This window comes from Pongo abelii, chromosome 16 (genome assembly GCF_028885655.2).
Source record: "Pongo abelii isolate AG06213 chromosome 16, NHGRI_mPonAbe1-v2.0_pri, whole genome shotgun sequence".
In the NCBI taxonomy this organism is placed as follows: domain Eukaryota; kingdom Metazoa; phylum Chordata; class Mammalia; order Primates; family Hominidae; genus Pongo; species Pongo abelii.
Genome location: NC_072001.2, coordinates 29,084,203 through 29,104,702, shown reverse-complemented (window position 1 = coordinate 29,104,702; position 20,500 = coordinate 29,084,203).

The window sequence follows — 20,500 nt, the reverse complement described above, 5'->3', positions numbered from 1 at the left end:
GTTAGAATCTGTTTCTACTACACAAGAAAAAAAGGAAGGAAGAAAAGAAGATAAAAGATTAGCCAGACATGGTGGCATGTGCCTGTGGCCCCAGCTACTCAACTGGTTGAGGCAAAAGGATTGCTTGACCCCAGGAGTTCAAGTTTGCAATGAGCAACATTCATGCCACTGTGCTCCAGCCTGGATGCAGAGTGAGACCCTGTCTCTGAAAAAAAAAAAAAAAAATTTCCTGACTTGGTCAAGAAGACATCACCAGTGAATGATTTTACATCTTCAAATAATTAATACCAACTTATCATATATTTTTCAAAAAATAAACAGTAAACCTCAAGCCTGTGGCACCTAGCAGTGAAATGAGGAGCAAGCAACCCAGCCAAGGATTTTGACATAATGTGGTCTTGTCCCTCCGTTCATCAGCCATCATCACCTGCAATTCAAATTCCACTTCCCAGAGAGGGAGGAAACTGGTGGCAGCCACATGTGCAGCACAGCAGTGTGGGCTCCAGCAACAGCCCAGTTCCCAGGGTGTGCCTCCGGCTTCACGGAAGTCACCTGCTGCACTGGTTTGCCAACTGTTTGTTTTTCTAAGTCATCATCTGGGAATAGATAACAACTTTAATAATAATATTTAAATCCTTGTTTTGTTCACTTTTTAAGTTTTTAAAAACTCTGATATTCTATTTTTTATAGATATTTATGAAGGCTCACAAAATGTGTCACTTCAAATGTCTACATTTTAGGTCTCCTGAGCATACAAACTAAATTGACCTTAATGAAATACCAGAATTTAAATCTTGTATTTCTTCTAAATAATGAGCACCTGTTTGTCAACCCATATTTTCATCTTTGTCTATACTTGTAGCTAGTGTAAAGAAAGAAATATGCAAAACAATGAAATCATAGTAAAAAGAGTAATTTATCACCCACCTTTCTCTCTCCCTTTCTAGTGTTTTGTAAATCTCCATCTATGTAGCCCAATTACATCTCTTTACTACTCTGATTTGGTTTTATTCACTTATATAATATAATTGTTTGCAAAGTCTGAAAATTATCTTGAAAAAATGTACATTTTTTCTCCTTTTCATGTGTTCAATTCTATTTGTGCTAAATAAATTTAGACCTTTCACATAAAAAAACTATAAGAACAACATGAAGAATAGATCACTTTCCAATGTGAATTATCAGCCTTATACCACAGCTAGACAAAGTTACTGAAGAAAAACTATGATCAATATGACTTATGAACATAAACACAAAAATTAAAGGAAATACTATCAAAACAAATAACAGACATGTAAAAATGTATAAATTTTGATGAAGGTATACATCTTACGAATGCAAATTTGGTTCAACATACAAAAAGAATTAGTGCCATAAACTATATTAAGATAAGGGACACAATACACGTGGTCATCTTAAAAGATGAGCAATAAGCACTTGCTAAATTGAAATTTAATTTATTATAAAAACATGCAAGAAGTTAGGCAAATAAGAAATGTTTCCTCACCATGAAAGCACAGAAAACCTCACATGACATCCTAAATGTTCTGAGAAGCTCAAACACTTTCTTGTAAAATTAGAAACAAGAGGACGATACCACTTTCACAGTTTTAGTCACCACTGTATTGGAGGATGTGGACAAGGTAATTGGTGTAGAAAATAAACATAACACAGTCAGATTGGAAGGAAAGTCAGATTATGTCTCCAAATGACATGATCCTGCCTAGAGACATCATAAAAACTCTAATAAAACATAACAAAATATGAAAAAAGGGTTAAGCAAGCTTGTACAGGTTAAGCAGCTTAGTACAGGTCAATATATAAAATCAACTGTATTTTTATTTATTAGCAATTAACAATCTAAAAACAAATTTTCAAAAACCATTTCATGTAAAATGGCATAAAAGTTAAATATCTATGACTTAATTTAATAAAATAAGTATAAGATACATATACTGAGGACTATAAAACATGTCAAACAAATTAATACAATTATAAATTAAATACATTGAGCTTTCACTGATTACAAAGCTTAGTATCATTAGGTTGCTGATACTTTCCAAATATATCTAATGCAATCCCTAGCTAAATCCAAGGTGACATTTTCTCCCTAAATTGGCAACTTTACTCTAAAATTCATATATAAACCAATCGAATTCCAAAACAGACAAAAATAATTTTGAAAAAGAACAAAGTTTGTGTAGTAAAATCCTACTTTCTGATTTCAAAACATACTACAAAAGAAATAGTAATCAAAATTGTGTTAAGGATATGGAACAACAAAAGACCCAGGATAGCCATAGCTATCCTAAGCAGAAAGAACAAAACTAGAGGAATTATATTACCCGACTTCAAATTATACTAGAGAGCTATAGTAAACGAAACGGCATGGTATTGGAATAAAAATACCCATATAGACCTATGGAACACAATAGAAAACCAAGGAACAAATCCACAGCCCTACAGTTATGTCATTTTCGACAAAGTTGCCAAGAATGTACACTGGGGAAAAAGCCAGTCTCTTAAATAAATGGTGCTGGGAAAACTGGTTATCGATATGCAGAAGAATGAAACTACAACTCTGTCTCTCACTGTATGCAAAAAATCAAATCAAAATGGATTAAAGACTTAAATTGAAGACCTCCAATTATGAAACTATTACAAGAAAACATTAAGGAAACTCTCCAGTATGTTGGTCTAGGAGAAAATTTCTTACATGCATGGTAAAACAATTTTACAAGGTTGACAAGTGAATTCAATATAAAGAAATATTTCCCCACACAGTGTTGCTGGGACAAATGGACATTGACATGCAGGTTTTCTCCTCCCTAGCACCATATGCATGATTCACTCAAATTAATAATGCATCTAAATATAGGAGCCAAATAGACCAAATCCATAGAAGAGAATATAAGAATACATCTTCATCCCTGAAATAAATTGGATCTTTGTCCCCACCAAATCTCATGTCAAATTGTAATCTGCAGTGTTTGCCGTGGGACCTGGTGGGAGCTGATTGGATCATGACGGTGATTTTCATGAATGGTTTAGCACCACTGGTGTTGTTCTCCTGATAGTGAGTGAGTTCTCACAAGATCTGGTTGCTTAAAAGTGTGTAGCACTCCAGCCCCTCTCTTCATCCTGCTCTGGCCATGTGAAGTGCTGGCTCCCCCTCTGCCTTCCACCATGATTGGAAATTTCCTGAGGCCTTCCCAGAAGCAGAAGTCACTATGCTTCCCATACAGCCTGCAGAACTGTGAGCCAATTAAGCCTCTTTTCTTTATACATTACCCAGTCTCAGTATTTCTTTATACCAATGGGAGAACAGACTAATACAGTAGCCTTGGGTTAAACAATGGTTTCTACGCTATGACACCTAAAGCAAATGAACATAATTTTAAAAAGACATAATGAACTTCATCAGAAATCAAGTATTAAAATTAAAAAACAGACACTTGGAACTCATTACAAAAAAGTATTGTGTGATTCAAAGTACATGGTTAAAAGTAAAAAGGCAACACCAAAGAATGAGAGAAAATCTTTAAAAATCTCATGGCTAATTAGGGTCTGTTATCCAGAATAGATAAAAAGTCTTACTTCTTGAAAATAAAAAGGCAAACATCTTAATCAAAAATGGGAAATAATTTGAAGAGTCATCTTTCCAAAAAAAGTTGTAGTCTTGTCCAATAAACACATGAGAACATGCTCAATTCTTTTGTTATTCAAGAAATGCAAATCTAAACAACCATAAGATATACTTTAGAAACCTCAAAGGTATTTTGATAACTAAATAAAATGAGTTGGAAAAGGCAAAATACTATCTGATGCCATTTATATAACACTCTGAAAAAGAAAAAAGTACAGAGACAGTATTCGGTGAGTACGAAGGGATTGGACCACAGAAAATTTGAATCAGTAAAGTACAAGAAATGTCACTGGGGCTGTGAAATTGTTCTATATGACAACATGACACTGAATATGTGACACTGTTATTCAAGACCTACAGAACTTCATAACACACAGACGGTAAAATAAAAACCTTATTTCGGCCAGGCACCATGGCTCATGCCTGTAATCCCAACACTTCGGGAGGCTGAGGTGGAGGGGATCACTTGAAGACAGGAGTTCAAGACCAGCCTAGCCAACATGGCAAAACCCTGCCTCTACTAAAAATACAAAATACAAAAATTAGCCATGCATGGTGGCACATGCCTATAATCCCAGCTACTCCGGAGGCTGAGGCAGGAGAATTCCTTCAACCTGGGAGGCAGAGGTTGAGGTAAGCCAAGATCGCACCACTGAACTCTAACCTAGGGAAGAGAGCAAGACTGTATCCAAAAAAAAAAGCTTTATTTAGTTGATAGACAGAGAGATTAACTAAATAATATAACTGTATAACAAATGTGTGAAATAAGCTCACTAGAGTGGGAAAAGGGGGCTGACCTAAGTAAATTAGGAAATAGAGGGAAATTCTGAGATTCTAAGTCAAAAGGACAAATAATTTGTATATAAGGACTTAGTTTTAGCTGGTAAAGTAGTTTCCCAGGGGTGTATAAATTACCACTTTTGAAAACATTATGCATGTATTTTTGGATGATATCATTAAGTTAACAAAGCCAACTAGTTCCATGTTAGAGGCGCAAGCTACATACAAGCGAGTTGGAACAGGTACATAGCTTCATGTGGTACTGGATTAGATCATGTGCTGCCAGAAACTTTACATGGAACTCATGGTTAGTTTAATATAGATACATATACATACATATTGAAATATTTATATACATGTATATATTTGTAAGTCAGTAAACACATGTGTATTCTTTTGCTCAGTCAGCTGACAAGGCCTGAAGTCATCAGATGTCGTAGGGGCAATGAATATACCACAGTCTCTAGATCTTCATTTCTAATTCCATTTTCCATTCAAAGGAACTAGGGCATTGTGAAGAAATGGTGGATAATAGGGATAGACAGCGAATAAACATAATCAGCCTGCAGCACCTAGTAGTGCCAGAAGAAAAGAAAATGCCAACCAACAATGCAACAAACCAAACAGCACACAACACCAACAAACCATAAGTATGGGGAGATTTCAAAATTATAGAGGATCCAACTGAAAGAAAGTCCCAGCCGGGAGTGGTGGCTCACGTCTGTAATCCCAGCACTTTGGGAGGCCAAGGCGGGCGCATCATGAGGTCAGGAGATCGAGACCATCCTGGATAACATGGTGAAACCCTGTCTCTACTAAAAATACAAAAAATAAGCTGGGCATCGTGGTGGGCGCCTGTAGTCCCAGCTACTCAGGAGGCTGAGGCAGGAGAATGGCGTGAACCCAGGAGGCAGAGGTTGCACTGAGTCGAGATCGTACCTCTGCACTCCAGCCTGGGTGACAGAGTGAGACTTCATCTCAAAAAAAAAAAAAAAAAAAGAAAGAAAAAGAAAGTCTCTTGGACAATATTGAAGCAATTTGAGCAATAAACCAAATAAATTATTTCAAGTGAAGTGTAAAATAAGTACCCATATTTGTCTATGGGTAGAACAATGATGGAATAATATGGAACAATTGAAGAAGAATTGGCATTTGTTCATTGCGATTAATTCCAAATAATTTTGCAGACACTCTGCCCCTAGGAAGTGGAACATAATTCTTCACTTCTTATTTGTGTGTTGTGTAGTGACTTCTTTTTGAAACATACAACATGGAAAGGGGAAGAAAAAAAAGAGTAATTTCACTGTGCAGAAATTTGACTGGAACTACCTCATTCAGGTGATTAAATTAACATCAAAAGTGATAAAGCTGTTACAGTCTGTACCCTTAACAGGATGTGATGAGGATGGCACTTTCCCTCTGTGGTCTTCCTCCCTGAAACCTACAATCCAGTCTAATGATGAAAGAAACACCAAAGAAATCCCAAATTAGGAATGCCAATGTCATAGGAATCATGGAAACTTGGAGAAATTGTCACAGTCAAAGTCGATTAAGGAGCATGAATTGTAAATGTAATGAGGTATCCTGGATAGGATCCTGGAACAGAAACTCGACATTAAATGACGACTAAATCAATCTGAATAACGTGTGGATAGTTAATAACAGTGTAATATTGGTTGGTTCATTGTGACTAATATCCCACACTAATGTAAGGGGGTTATTAAGGAACATGGTGTATGGAGTCTGTGGAAACTCGATGTATTATATTTGAAACTGCTCTGTAAATCTAAAACTGTTCTTAAATTTCAAAAGTTTATTTTATTTTAAGCCTTTGCTGAGCTTATAAAACAGAAAGAACATTAACAATATCATTGATGCCCCCTGAATGTATCTCCTGAATTTCATCATCTATGTTAACAGCTGAAGGTAACTATTATTATGGATTATCTTTGTCAGTCTCTAATTTTCTTATATTCATTTTTCCTGTATGTTTGTATATATAAATAGTATATTGTTTTGTCTCTTATCTTTAAACTTAAAGAAATATAAATATTGAAAATATTGAATTTAATCCATATCCCTAGTCTAATTATGAGAAGACATCTGACAAATTCATATTGTGGGAAATTTTACAATGGAACTGACTAGTCCTTGTCAAAAGGGTCAAGGTAATAGAAAATAAGTGAAGACTGAAAAACTATTTCATATTGGAGAAGATCAGATGTGGTAGGCAGAACTTAAGATGGCACCCAACGACTCCAACCTCTAAGTATAAGTGAAGGTGATAAGTAACTTTGTATTTTAATTCCTTCTAATGAATGTAGTCAGAAACTGTGAGTTGCTTAAAATCAACAGAATACCACAATGGTGATGGGACATTAGTAGGATGATGACGTTACATTAGATGGTGATTCTTGTGTTGCTAGCAAAGTCCCTCCTCCCTTGGTGGTTTGATGGAACATTTGCCATATGGGAGAAGCCAACATGGGAGGGAACTGAATGCAGAAACAGGCCAAAGCCAACAAAGAACTGAGGCCCTTGGTCCAAAACTCTTACCCAGAGTTTGCAATATTACATTTAAAATGAATCCAAGATACTTTTCAAAAAGCGTTTTTTGAAAAAACACTGTATCACTCACAGGTAGTATGAATATCTTAGAATAAAAAAAAATCTTAACTCTTTTGTTCTCCCTATTAGTACTGCCATTCATTTCACTTATACGTGAATATACATGCACATATACATGTATATTTACATACATATAACATATAGATATAAGCATGCCTAATCAAATAGATTGGTGCTACTATTATTTTCCAGAAACCATTATCTGTGAGACTAAATTAAGAATATGAAAAATAAAAGTTTTATTCCATAGGGCAACCATTAAAATAGTAAAAAAAAAAAAAGTTATATAATTGATATGCTAAGAATGGAGAGAAAACAGAATCGCATAAAATTCTCAACTAAAACCTCAAAACACAGAAAATAAGTGAAGTACAATAACGGGGCAACAAATCAAAAAGAGTAACACATATGGTTGATATTAATCCAACTCCATTGGTTGTCAATAGTCTAAAAGCATCAATCAAAGAACTGAGAATGTCAGCATAGATCAATAAAGTCAACCCAACTAAATGATGTTAAGTAAAATCTATGAAATATAAAGACATGTATACATTTAAAATAAATAGATGAAACAAAATAGCTTAGGCTAACACTTATCAAATAAAGGAAGAGTCGCTGCATGAATTACACACAGACAAGTCTTCAAGCAAGGAAAGTCACTAAAAGGAAAGACGGGCATTACACAAAGATGAAGGGGTCAGTTCTCCAGCACAACATAATAATCCTTAAAGCATTTAAGCGCCTAACAACAGAATGTCAAACTATGTAAGGCCAAAACTGACATAACTGCAAAGAGAAAGAGATTAATTCATTATTATAGTTGGAAACCTCAACCCTCTCTGTCAGATAGTATTTGTCTGCAACTGTACAGTTACTGTCATCTATACACAAGGGTTACCTCAGCTCCATCCAAGTGCCAAGCATTTTCAGGAATGGAGATGTGACTTCGTATATTACTGGAGGCGTCTCCTGCAGGGGCTCCACAACAGGGGCAGCACTGGTCTCATAGTGTCTTGGCCATATGATAGCATGCATCTCCCAAAGGACTCGTGGAGCGGGTGCTACATTGTTGCAGGTATACATGCCACTTCTGTATAATGGAGGCTTGAGAAATAGCTGATATTGGCCTGGAAAACAACCCTTCTATCCAGCCCTTAATAGAGAGATCTGTTCTCATTGTTACTGGCAGATGATCAGTTACAGGCTCAATGTGCTGCATGGTCTTGCATGCTCCCAGAACCTGTTGTTCAATTGGAGAATACTGGGTTTCAGCACATTTCCATAGCTGTGACCAGAATCTTAGAAGAACTGCTTTCCCATGCTGAATGTGCCAGAGGACCTGTTTTGTCCCTTCAGGGTTTACAGTCACATCAAAAGACACTGGTATCCCGGAAGGGGGGAACTAGAGCTTGTGCCTGAGCAATCAATATTTTAGCCTTTTCAAATGCTACCACTTGTTCTTTAGTTCTTTATCCTAGATTTTTTTTTTTTTTTTTTGAGACAGGGTTTCTAGCTCTTTTGCCCAAGTTGGAGTGCAGTGGCACGATCTCAGCTCACTAAATACTCCACCTCCCAGCTTCAAGCAACTCTCATGCCTCATCCACACAAGTAATTGGGATTACAGGTATGAATCACCATGCCTGGCTAATTTTTTGTATTTTTAATAGAGAAGAGGTTTCACCACGTTGGCCACGCTGGTCTCGAACTCCTGGCCTCAAGTGATCTGCCTGCCACGGTCTCCCAAAGTGCTGGGATTACAGGTGTGAGCTACTGTGCCCAGCTGAGATTGCTTCTTTAATAGTCAGTATAGGGGAGGCAAACATTGAGATAAACATGGAATGAAAGCCCACCAGTATCCCAAAAGACCTAGGAAACTTTGTAACTGTTTAACTGTTTTAGGTATGGAAAATTGTTATATTTTCTCAATGACCAAGCCGGAAGTAAGGTGTGTCTTACCTGGCCAAGTGACCCATAGAAACTTTGCAGCTGGTTCCAGGCCTTGTACTTTTGTGAGTTGATGGCCCATCTTCTGGATTGAAGAAGGGTGTCAATGCGTCTCCTTATTGCTGTAGCAATGACAAGTCTTCAGAAGTTAGAGTATCATCAATATAATGACTGCAAGTCAGGGTAAAAAGGATGCTAAGGAAGGCATTAGCTAAATCTAACACAGCATGATAAGTGCCTAAGTTTTGTATTAATTGCTCAATCACTTGAGTTATATTACATAGAGCAGCATGTATCTTAGAAAGATCAGTAGTGTCCACTCATCTACTGTCATATCCAAGTGCCATCAGATTTTCTTATTGGTCACACAGGATGGCTGAAAGGACTCTGGGCTGGCCAGATAATATTAACTTTGGCCAGTTTCTCCATGGTGGCTGTGATTTCTTGTATTCTACCAGGAAGATGGTATTGTCTCACATTAACAATACATTGTGGGGGAGGGAGGTGTACACCTTCCCATTTTGCCTCCCATCTTAATATAGCCTTTGTCATAGGTGAGATTTCCCCACAGATGTTTGTAAAGTGCATCCTAAGAAGACATCCATACTCAAGATGTTTTCTGCAATAGGTGAGATAAAGACAGGAGAGTAAGCAAGGGGGAACTCCAGACAAAACTAAGGAGGAGAGGAGTTTGTTTCTCTCAGATTTTTAACTCCTCACAACCATCTATAGCTTCACACTTACCAGGGTGTCTCTCTGGATTTCTATCAATTAAGACACATTCTGCACCTGTGCCCACTAAAGCTAAGGTTCTCCTAGTGCTGTTTTAGACTCCAATCAATAGTGAGCTCCAAATACAGCCTCTGGTCACCCCCTATTGATCTCACACAGAAGCAGCCTTGACCCTACCTATGATCTCCAGGCTGGAAAGAAGTCCACCCCTGAATTGCAGAGATTGGGATCCTTTTACCAAAGGTTTCTTCCTGTCTTTCTCCCTCTTCTGGTGGAGGCGGGGGAGGTACTTAGAAGGTGTCTAAACTATTGATCAGGAGTCAGATCTTTCCAAACCCCACTAATAACACCATTGGGTTGCCCATCTATATTCTCTTTGTCAATCCAAGCTGAAATCAGATCATACCACATTTGTTTGCTAGTAACCTTAATTGTGCCTTTTTAAACTCCTTTTTTCAGTCCAGCAGACTTTGTTTCTCCCTTTTTCCATTTTCCTTTAGCAACCAGTCAGACCTAATCTCTTCCCTTTTGAGTTTCTAGGAAATCTGAAATGGCTTTCCCTATATCTTGTCCCATAAGGGGGTTATTGCACTTCCGGGGGTACTTCTGTCTCCATTTTTCAGGTTCATTCCCTTCTAGGGAGATATCATCCTCACTGGTGTCCCATAGCTGCATCATTCATGTACATAAGGCTTTCTCTCGGCAGCTGTTTAAAAGTTTTTGTTATATCCAGTAATCCTACCCAGGCCTGTGTGTGTTGGAATTTTGCTTTCCAATGCATGAACAGTTTCACTCTCAAATGGGAAGGATAATGATCTTCCTCCTCTGAGTTAAACTCTATGTCATCATCTGCCTCACTGGTTGGTTCCCAAGAATTACAGGTATTTGCATCCCAGCCTGCATTGGCAAGGACAGTCCACACATTCAGCTGGCACAGCTTTCTCTCTCCCAGCCACACAAAGTGGCAAGGTACAATTTCCAACTGTGCCTCTTGAGTTTCAAGTTTATCAAAAAACCAGACACTAACACAGACATGGAAGTTCTCATCCCTTTCTCACTGCGATTCTTTTCCTAGCTTCCCTACACTTGCCTCAGCTGCTACCTGCGCTTTTGTGACCACTCACATAGATAATAACAGCAGCAAACTCACTGCTGTCAGTTTTGCCACCTTTTTCACCACAGTGAGTCATACTTTTCAGTAACATTTTACTAAAAGCTTTAAACACACATAGCGGTCCACCGATATGTAGCATATGGGCAACGCCACCGACGTGGATGAGGAGGGCCACTCGTAAAACCTCCTCCACAGATGCTTCTTTCCCCTTGTCCATACTTTGGTTTCCTGGCTGGCCATTTGCTCTGTTAAAGGGCCGTACACACAAAGCAACTCTGAAATGCCAAAGGATCTGAAAAATTAAAGAAGAAGGCAGAAAATCCATTTAGTCAGTACTGGTTAATTTATTGATGGAACTTACACGCAGAAGTATAACCTTGGATGGCTGCAGGTAGGTAGTTGTTCACACTGTTACTCTCCAGACCCAGGGTTAATACTCCACAGGGAAAGGGTATACATGCTTTAGCAAGGCAATTAAAAGCAACCCTCCAGAATGGACAAGGAGGCTACATGCCTCATAGCCTGTAATTTTTGTGGTAACACCCAGGTTGACATGATTTTACGCTAAGGACAGTTAATAAATGAGAGATCAGAAGGCATTCATGGAACCGGGGCAAATCAGAAGTAATATGGTGGACTAGCATCCAAGTTGGGTCACTTTGTCTCCACAGGTTCTGTGACCTGCTGTTTTTTCGAAGTACAGCTGGGAATATTAATGTAAGTGCAAGACATGCAAGGTTTTATACTTCCCTGTCTTCAGTAGCACAGTGATGAAGAGAACAGTCTCTGGAGGGAAATGTCTAATGTGAAATGAACTCTCCAAAAAATAAGAAGATGTAATATTTGAACACAGACGGAAGAATCAACAGGCCAGGCACGGTGGCTCACACCTGTAATCCCAGAACTTTGGGAGGCCAAGGCGGATGGTCAGGAGATTGAGACCAGCCTGACCAACATGGTGAAACCCCATCTCTACTAAAAATAAAATAAAATAGCCAGGTGTGGGGACATGTGCCTGTAGTCCCAGCCACTCAGGAGGCTGAGGCAGGAGAATTGCTTGAACCCGTGAGGGAGAGGTTGCAGTGAGCCAAGATCACAACATTGCACTCCAGCCTGGGTAACAGAGTGAGACTCTGTCTCAAAAAATTAATAATAATAAAATAAAGAAGAATCAATAAAAATAAAACAGAGTTGAAAATCTGATAGATGCCTATATAAACAAATAATCCAAAAGAATAAGTAATGGAAAAAGGTGAATTTTCTTTCTTTTTTTTTTTTTTTGAGACGGAGTCTCACTCTGTCACCCAGACTGGAGTGCAGTGGCGCCATCTTGGCTCACTGCAAGCTCCGCCTCCCAGGTTCACACAATTCTCCTGCCTCAGCTTCCCAAGTAGCTGGGACTACAGGTGCCCACCACCATGCCTGGCTAATTTTTTGTATTTTTAGTAGAGATGAGGTTTCACTGTGTTAGCCAGGATGGTCTCAATCTCCTGACCTCGTGATCCACCTGCCTTGGCCTCCCAAAGTGCAGGGATTACAGGCGTGAGCCACTGCGCCAGGCTGGGAAAAGATGAATTTTCAATAAATATTTCAGGATACTGAATGTCCATCTGGAGAAATAAAATTGACTTTTAAACTCATACACAAAATCGACTTCAGGTGGATTATAGACCTCCATAGAAAAAAGAATTCAATGGAGTATTTAGAATTTAATATAGGAAAATAATTCCATTACAATAGGGCAGGTGAGGAATTCTTAAAAAGCACCTACAAAGTGTTTATTCTAAGAGAGAAGTGCTATTCTAACATAGTTGATGTGAGTAGGAACACTGGGTCAAGCTCAAGGTTGTTCTAAGTCTTTTCCTGTAGGGCTTCAGCTCAGATTCAGAGCTACAACTTTCAGAAGGTCACAGTAGTGTCTACCTCTTGAGGTGCTGTGACAACTTAATGCACTCATACACAAAATGTGTAGACTAATAGCAGGTTTGAAAGGAAAATAAAATCTCAGAACACTAAATCACTATGCCCAATGGGAAAGTTACGCTTGGGAACTGTGTCACACTAAAACTGACTTCCTTTTTTTCCCAAATAGATAGCTGTAATTATACATGGTTACTTTATCTTATGCAAAATGTAGATCCAGCAAACATGAGATGAATGCATAATCGACTTTATCCCCCACTCCTCTATTTTCACATATAAAATGTGGCTTCAGTGAGTGCTAATCAAAGCCTCACGAGAATGCAAACACTTGCCTCAGTGCCTAGCCCTCTTTTGTTTTTCCCACCTTCCCCTACCGCTCACTTTTTCCCCTTTAAATGCTGAAGTCATCAAAACTCTCTTTGGAAAAAGCACAGAACACAGATCCTGCTGTAACTTGTGTTGCTTTTTCCCATGCACATTCTCAACGTTGGCAAGATCTAGCTCTAAATTTATTGAGACCTGCCTCAATCACTTTTCGGTTTACATTTTGGAAACCATAACGAGTTCTGTGCAGAGTTTGGCCCTTTGGCCTGCAGCAACTCTCCTAGCAGGGCCCTGGTACAGCCAACTGGAAGCTTTGTGTTGCTCTGACTGATTGCATGATTTGCTGAGGTCTGGGAGCCTCCCCCTACAGAGATCCCTGATCTCCCAAACTTTTTGTTTGAGGTCTGAGGTATGTTCTCTTCTAGAACTCCCTTTCTGGGAGTTTGCTGCTTCTGAGGAGGCAGAGAGCAGTCTTCTGCTTGGGCCAGCATCTCCAAGTAAGGAGCTGGCTGGGGGTTTTTAAATTGGATTTGGTAGCTTTAAGTCTAGCTTTCTTGTTAGCCAGTTATAAATTCTTAGGTTCAAAGATCTCAACTTATGTAAATTGTGCAATCACTTTTTCTCCCTGTTTTGGTAAAAATCACTGTCTGTCTCCTCTACAAAGTTTTGATGGAGATACATAAAAAAGATTTTAGAGATCTCATATTCTTAATCATTGATTAGAAAATCAAATTTTACAAATGACTTACAATAGCGTCATGACTGTCCTTGAGAATTCCGGCTCTGTACATTAAAATCTCTTAGCATTGCTTGAAATTCATAAGACATACCCTTGATTAAAGGGCATGGTCAAATATTTAACTTTCTTTGGGTTCAATGCACATACATATGTTAGTGTGTGTTCCAAAATTGTACACCAAACCTCTGTGACACACAATTTACCTGTATTACAAACCTGCAAATGTACCCCTGAACCTAAAACAAAATAATTCGTAAAATAAAATAGAAATGTCTTCAGAATTTAATTTAGATATTTGGTCTGAACTGGTCAGGCAAGTCAGATACTGTTTTTGCTGGATGTTTTAGGGCCATAAACTGCTGTGTGATATTTTAAATAATTGTTTGACTTGTCTTTCTTATAGCCATAGTAAGGTCAGGGGACATATAGTGTTCTCCCTAGCCCAACTGTGCCCTCTGACTACACTGGGAAGGGTCAGACGTTATTGGCAGGTTTGTCTTTTGTCCCTGGCTCTGCACCTGATACATAAGTAAAATTTCTTACTTCCTAGATTTTTTCACTACAAATAAGAGTTACTGAGGGGTAACATTACAATTAACATATATAATTGAATCTACTAGATGCATCCAAAGTGTATAATAAAAGTGAGATGTGTTTTTAGGAAAAAAAACGCTATAGAAAGGTATGAGAAATGTGTTTTCCTTACAAAGGGAAAGTACTTTGTCTACGGTAGAGGTTTTCAAGTTGTCTTTAAATTAAACGCAAACTGATGGTTTAAATTAAAGGCAAACTGATGGCTAAATGGATACAGAAAGTTGGGGCTTGGTGTGGTGGTTCATTCTTGTAATCCCAGCACTTTTGGAGGCCAAAATGGGAGGACTACATGAAGTCAGCAGTTTGTGACCAGCCTGGGTAACAAAGTGAGATACCATATCTACAAAAAAAAAAAAAAATTAGCCAGGCACAGTGGTGTGTGCCTGTTGTCTCAGCTACTCAAGAGGCTAAGGTGGAAGGACTGCTTGAGGCTAGGAATTTGAAGCTATAGTAAGCTATGACTGTGTCACTGCATTCCAGCCCAGGTGATAGAGTGAGACCTTGTCTCAAAAAAAAAGGTAAAGGAAGCTTGGAGATAATTTTTGTTGTTGTTGTTCTAAGGTAAAATCATAGGACAAAACTGAAAGTTCAGCGGAATTGTAGATTTGTAGCAGATTGATCTTGCAAAAGAAATATTGTTTGTGTCCAAGTGGGCTGAAATTTAAAGGGTATTATTATTCAGTCTTTCTATAAATTGCACATTAAAAAGCACATTTATGCAAGCCCAGGATCTGGACATGATTTTTTCAGAGAACTTATCTGCTTCTCAGTAAAAAACAGTAAAAGGTTAACAAGCATTTCTTAAATCTTACCTTATGATTAAACTGATTGATACTTGATGAATTCATTTATAAAATTTTATTAAAATTGCTTTAGTATTAACACCACACTATGCAAAGGTAAAGTTGGTTTTCTTTTTTGAACCAGGATTTTGTTTAATATTAAGAGAGAGTAAAAGATTTTTGTTTGCCTTTTGGGCAAACTGCAGAAGAAGAGGGGAGTAAGGTTCAGTTGGTCTCATACTATATTTATTAGGTCTTACTGGTTTTTCATTTTTTCAGGGTATTTTTGTTTGTATTTCTGAGACAGGGTCTCACTCTGTCAGCCAGGCTGGAGTGCAGTGGTGTGATCTTGACTCACTGCAACCTCCACGTCATGGGTGCAAGTGATCCTCTTTCCTCAGCCTCTGTAGTAGCTAGGACTACAGGCACACACCAATACAAGCAGATAATTTACAAATTTCTTTTCTGTGGAGACGAAGTCTTACTATATTGCCCAGGCTTGTCTTGAACTCCTGGGCTCAAATGATCTTCCCATGTCGGCCTCCCAAAGCAATGGAATTACAGGCACAAGCCAAAGCACTCAGCCTGATATTAGACCTTATGGTTTAACAAACTGAATCTCCTTTCTCTATATCAAAGAATAAAGGTTTTTGCTTTTTAGAAATATTTAAAATATCATCTTTGGCTTAATGAGTAATTTATTTCATCGTGATTGGTGATTCCATTTTCTAACATCAAGTGTTTCAAACCTTTGATATTTGACAAACTTTCCAAATCAAATTCTAATTTAGCCTTAGTGACCTAATTAACTTTTTGAATATTACGTCACCTGAAGTCCAACAGGGACACATCAGCCACATTTAACATGTTAAAATCATACAGAAGCATGGTGAAATATTTAACTTTGAGTTCTATTTACCTAAAAATTAGCATGTGCTCCAAAATCATATGAGATGCCAATAATTCTGACATGCCTTACTATATGTTATCAGTAATAATTATGATTATGTTAAATTGTTGTATGACACAGAAATAAGCAAATTTCTTCTCAAATGTACCTGTAACTACCACTGTCCTAAGAGTTTTCCATTCACAATTATTGTTTTACTTTGATTATTCTCAAAAAGTGGTTTATAAAAAACCAGTGGGCCAAAACTTGCTGCTTTAGAAGAGTTCGTGAAAATGACTCTGACAGGTTTTCTTGAATTTAGGTTTCTGATAACTGTGGAGATTGTGCCATTGTACTAATGAAAACAACAACAATACAAACAACAAAACTCCCAGGACTCTAATTAACAGGCTGATATGTTCATGAGGATTGCTAAGCCAATATAAAGTAGAACAAGTTAATTGTGTGGGACTGATGTAACAGAAGACTGAAACAACTTATTAGGACTTTTTTATTTGAAACATTGATGATTATTTTTGATTTTTGGAGTAAAGAAAACTTTTTTCTTAGATATTTATAGTTTTTAACAATTGAATATGGTACACTCTTTAAAGAAAAATTTCAAGTATACTTCTTTCTCTTTACCTGATTTCCCCAGAATTTGAAAACTATTTCTGAATATTCTTAATTTATGGTAATATAAGTTATTTGCATATGATCAATAACAATTTTTTTTTGTAATGGGACACAATTGGAGACACTGGTTACCTTGCCAAGGCTTTGGCTGGAATAGCATATTTTCATCTATGAGCAGATTGCTTTGAGAAATTTAGGTTGAATAATAGAACCAATAAAATTCCTTTGGAGAGACTGGCCCTGTGCCTTCTCTATGCAGTTTCTTTACAGATTTTCTGATCTGTGGTAAGAAAGGCATGTCACTTTCTGACAGGCCTTGGAACTCCAAGTAATCTTGCAACCTCAAGATGAGAGGAATTCACCCAGTTCAGTTATTTGCAGGCACAATAAATCCTTGTTTGAGCTTGAGGGGCTATTTGAAAAGTCAAATAGTAGACACTTTGTTTAAAAAAAAGTTCCATCAATGCCAACTTAGAAGAGCCTATATGGAAAAAAAATACTCTTGCTGCACTTTATGAAAATAATCAAGCCAAGTACAATAGAACTAAAACTTATTTTGGAAATAAATTGGTCTTACTATGATTTTTCTTTAGTAAAAATGGAAGACTATAGAAAGAAAAAATGTATTTCAAATGAAACTACAGTACATCTTTTATTGGATTCTAGCCCTGTTCATTGTCCTCCAGTTTTATTATTGCTGTACAATTTAGCTAGACTGGATACTAAATTCTTTGCTGGCTACAAGTCTCAAAACTAACATTTTCAATGGGTTTTTTTTTTTCTTTCCCATTTTTTTCTGACTTGGAATTAGTAGAAAACTGTGCTTTTTGTAAAGCCCGGCAGATTGAAACTAAAAAACTTAAACTTTGGGAGAAATAACAGCATCTTATTTATTTACCTAAAACATTCCATGACTGTCTACTTATATATGGACTTCTCTGTAATACAGTCTATCAGTTTTCAAGGATTGCTCTCTACTTTGTTGCTATAATCCAGCTGTGTCTCTTTTTTCTTCTTTTTTCCCTTTATTTCTTATTCCCCTTATTTCTTCACAACCTTCTAGAATGAGTCTCCTTAAAAATGTGGATCCTAACCTTCTAGGAATAAACCATCCTAATGTTGAAAGATTAGGGGAAAAACATAACCAAACACTCATTTTCTTCTAAAATGCTTTCTCTGAAATATTTTGAAGAACAAGGAAAATAAAATCTTGGGATCCAAAACTCACTAGGCCAAAGGAAAAGTTGCGAACTGAGTCATGCTAATACTACCTTCCTTTTGTTCCCAAAGAGACAGCTGTAATTTCACAAGGTTGCTTATCTTATGTAAAATGTAGATCTACCACGCACAAGACAAATGCACAATCAACTTTTTCCCCATTCCTCTTTACACATGCAACATCTGGATGCAGTGAGTGCTAATCCAGGCCTCATAAGGATGTAACACTTGCCTCACTGTCTTTCCCCCCTTTCTTTATCCTGCATCCACTTCTGCCTGGTCTCACCCCTATAAATATGGAAGTCAGCAAAACCCTCTTTGAAAAAGGCACAGGCCACAGAGCCTACTGTGACTTGTGTTCCTTTATCCTTAAACTTGGCAAAATAATTCTCTGAAATGAATGAGATCTGTGTCAGTCATTTTTGGTTTACATAACGTCTACACTAAACACTAAGTCAGTATTTCCTACTAGTGACAGCTTTTTTCAAGTAATTGCAAGAAGTATCATATGTATCAATAGCAAAATACATCATTATTTTACATCACAATAAAACCATATAACTATTGAAAAACTATGACATCACAAAAATTTTATCTCATATATGTTGAAAATACTTTTTGTTTGAAATGCCTGTTCCTCGGTGCCATAAAGAAATAGCACTTGAATATAATTTCCTCAGCAAGGCCATTTCTGTATTTTCTGCAGAAGGGGTACACTCGTCAGCAGTTTTGCCATGAGAGTACACCCAACAAAGGAGACATGGTCATTTATAACCTGATGCTTCCACCCTACTGCTGTGTCCGGTTTCCATTGGCTGGAACAGGACCTCACATTCTGTATTTGTCCCGATTGGCTAGCAACTTAGAACTTTTTAAAAGAGGCAAAGGCAGAGGAGTACAAAGGAAGGAGGAAGTAACTTTTGGAATGCTGAGAAAGGTAAAAACACCTTCAAATAAGGAAGAGGAACAGGCTATGACCTAATGCTTGCTTGGACCAATATAAGCATGCCAGGGCAAATATTTAGGCTAAATTGTGGGAGCTAAGAACATAAAGTACATGGATTTCTTTATTAAGGCTAGCAGATATTTAAGAATGTTAGCACAGGTCTTTGAATAAATTTTGCTTCTAAGAGAAGTTACTACTTATTCCTAATGAGATGGGGAGGAAAGTCTCTGAAGAGGAACCTCTACTTTACTTTTTACACTTTTGAACTTATATAAATGTGTGTATTTATGTTATATCACTACTATGATCATGAGACAGAAAGTGAAAGCAAAATAGGTAATAAAGATTTTCTAAAATTTCTCATATTTGGATAAAACTCTTCTAAATCACTGTGCAACTCACCTTGTCCATGGATTTTTCCTACACTAGCATCATCTCTGCTAATTAGGAGTTTTGCGGATGCCATATTTGTAGTGAGAGAACTATAAGAGTTTCTGTTAGATTATGTTTCTCATCTACTAACGTCCCTCTCCAAGTTATGATGTTAAAGATACCACCAGAATGTGAAAACGGAAGTTTTTTACATCAAGTTCACTTGTGTGCACACAAAGTCCATCACATTATGACTGTTTTCTAACCAATAGTCTTTTTACAATATTACGATCCATCTCTATTTGGAAGATGTAAAAAATATGCCTTTTAAAATAAATGGAACACACTATTTTTCCCTGTGACTGCCCCCTTCTCAGTATAAAATTTCGTCGGCTCATCATATGTATTCTGGTCTATTATTGGGAAAACATGCTTAACTATAGTTTCCAATTAGTTGAACAACTCCATTTACCTGCTACCTCAGGATTAGAGAGAGAGTTATTATTGGGCTACTAGAATTCCTATTTTAAATATTGCTGTGAATTGTTTTAATTTTATATAACCTGGGCATTCATTTTGTACATAGTTTTGACATTCTCATACCAGAAATAGGGTTTAGAAATCCATGACACTTTCCACTTTGTGGCCTCCTCCATGTTCCTCAAAGTAGTCATTGAACATAGCCCCTTATAAAACCTGCTCAAGGTGACTACTCCATATAAGACAGCTGAATACCACCTTTATCTCACCCCACTGTCCCCTGTGGGAACTGCACAGATATTCGGCAGTAACCAACTCTCAGTCACACTTTGACTGTGGAAATCATGGTTGCTTCACCTTAACCCAGCAATTTGAACTCCTCATGAGAAGCCTGCTTGGGTAACACTCCAAAACCCAATGTGATGTTTAGTTTTAGGAGTCAACTAACTGTATTAAGGAATACCTAGAACACTGGCAAAGCATTACTTCTGGGTCTGTGAGGGTTTCACCAGAAAGGTCTGAAATGGGAGTCAGTAGACAGAGTGGGTAAGATCCTGTGATGGAGCAGGGACCCTTTGTTAGGGGCCTGTAGCTTCCCCAAGCAGGGAAATAAAGGAAAACGCTTCTAGCGTTGATGAGTAAAGTGATGGATAAAAAAGATAAGCCAAGAGATTCAAATTTCAGAATTTGGCTTCACATAAAAAGCCTTAGAGCTTCTTACAGTGCTCTGAGTGAGAATTTTATCTCCTATAC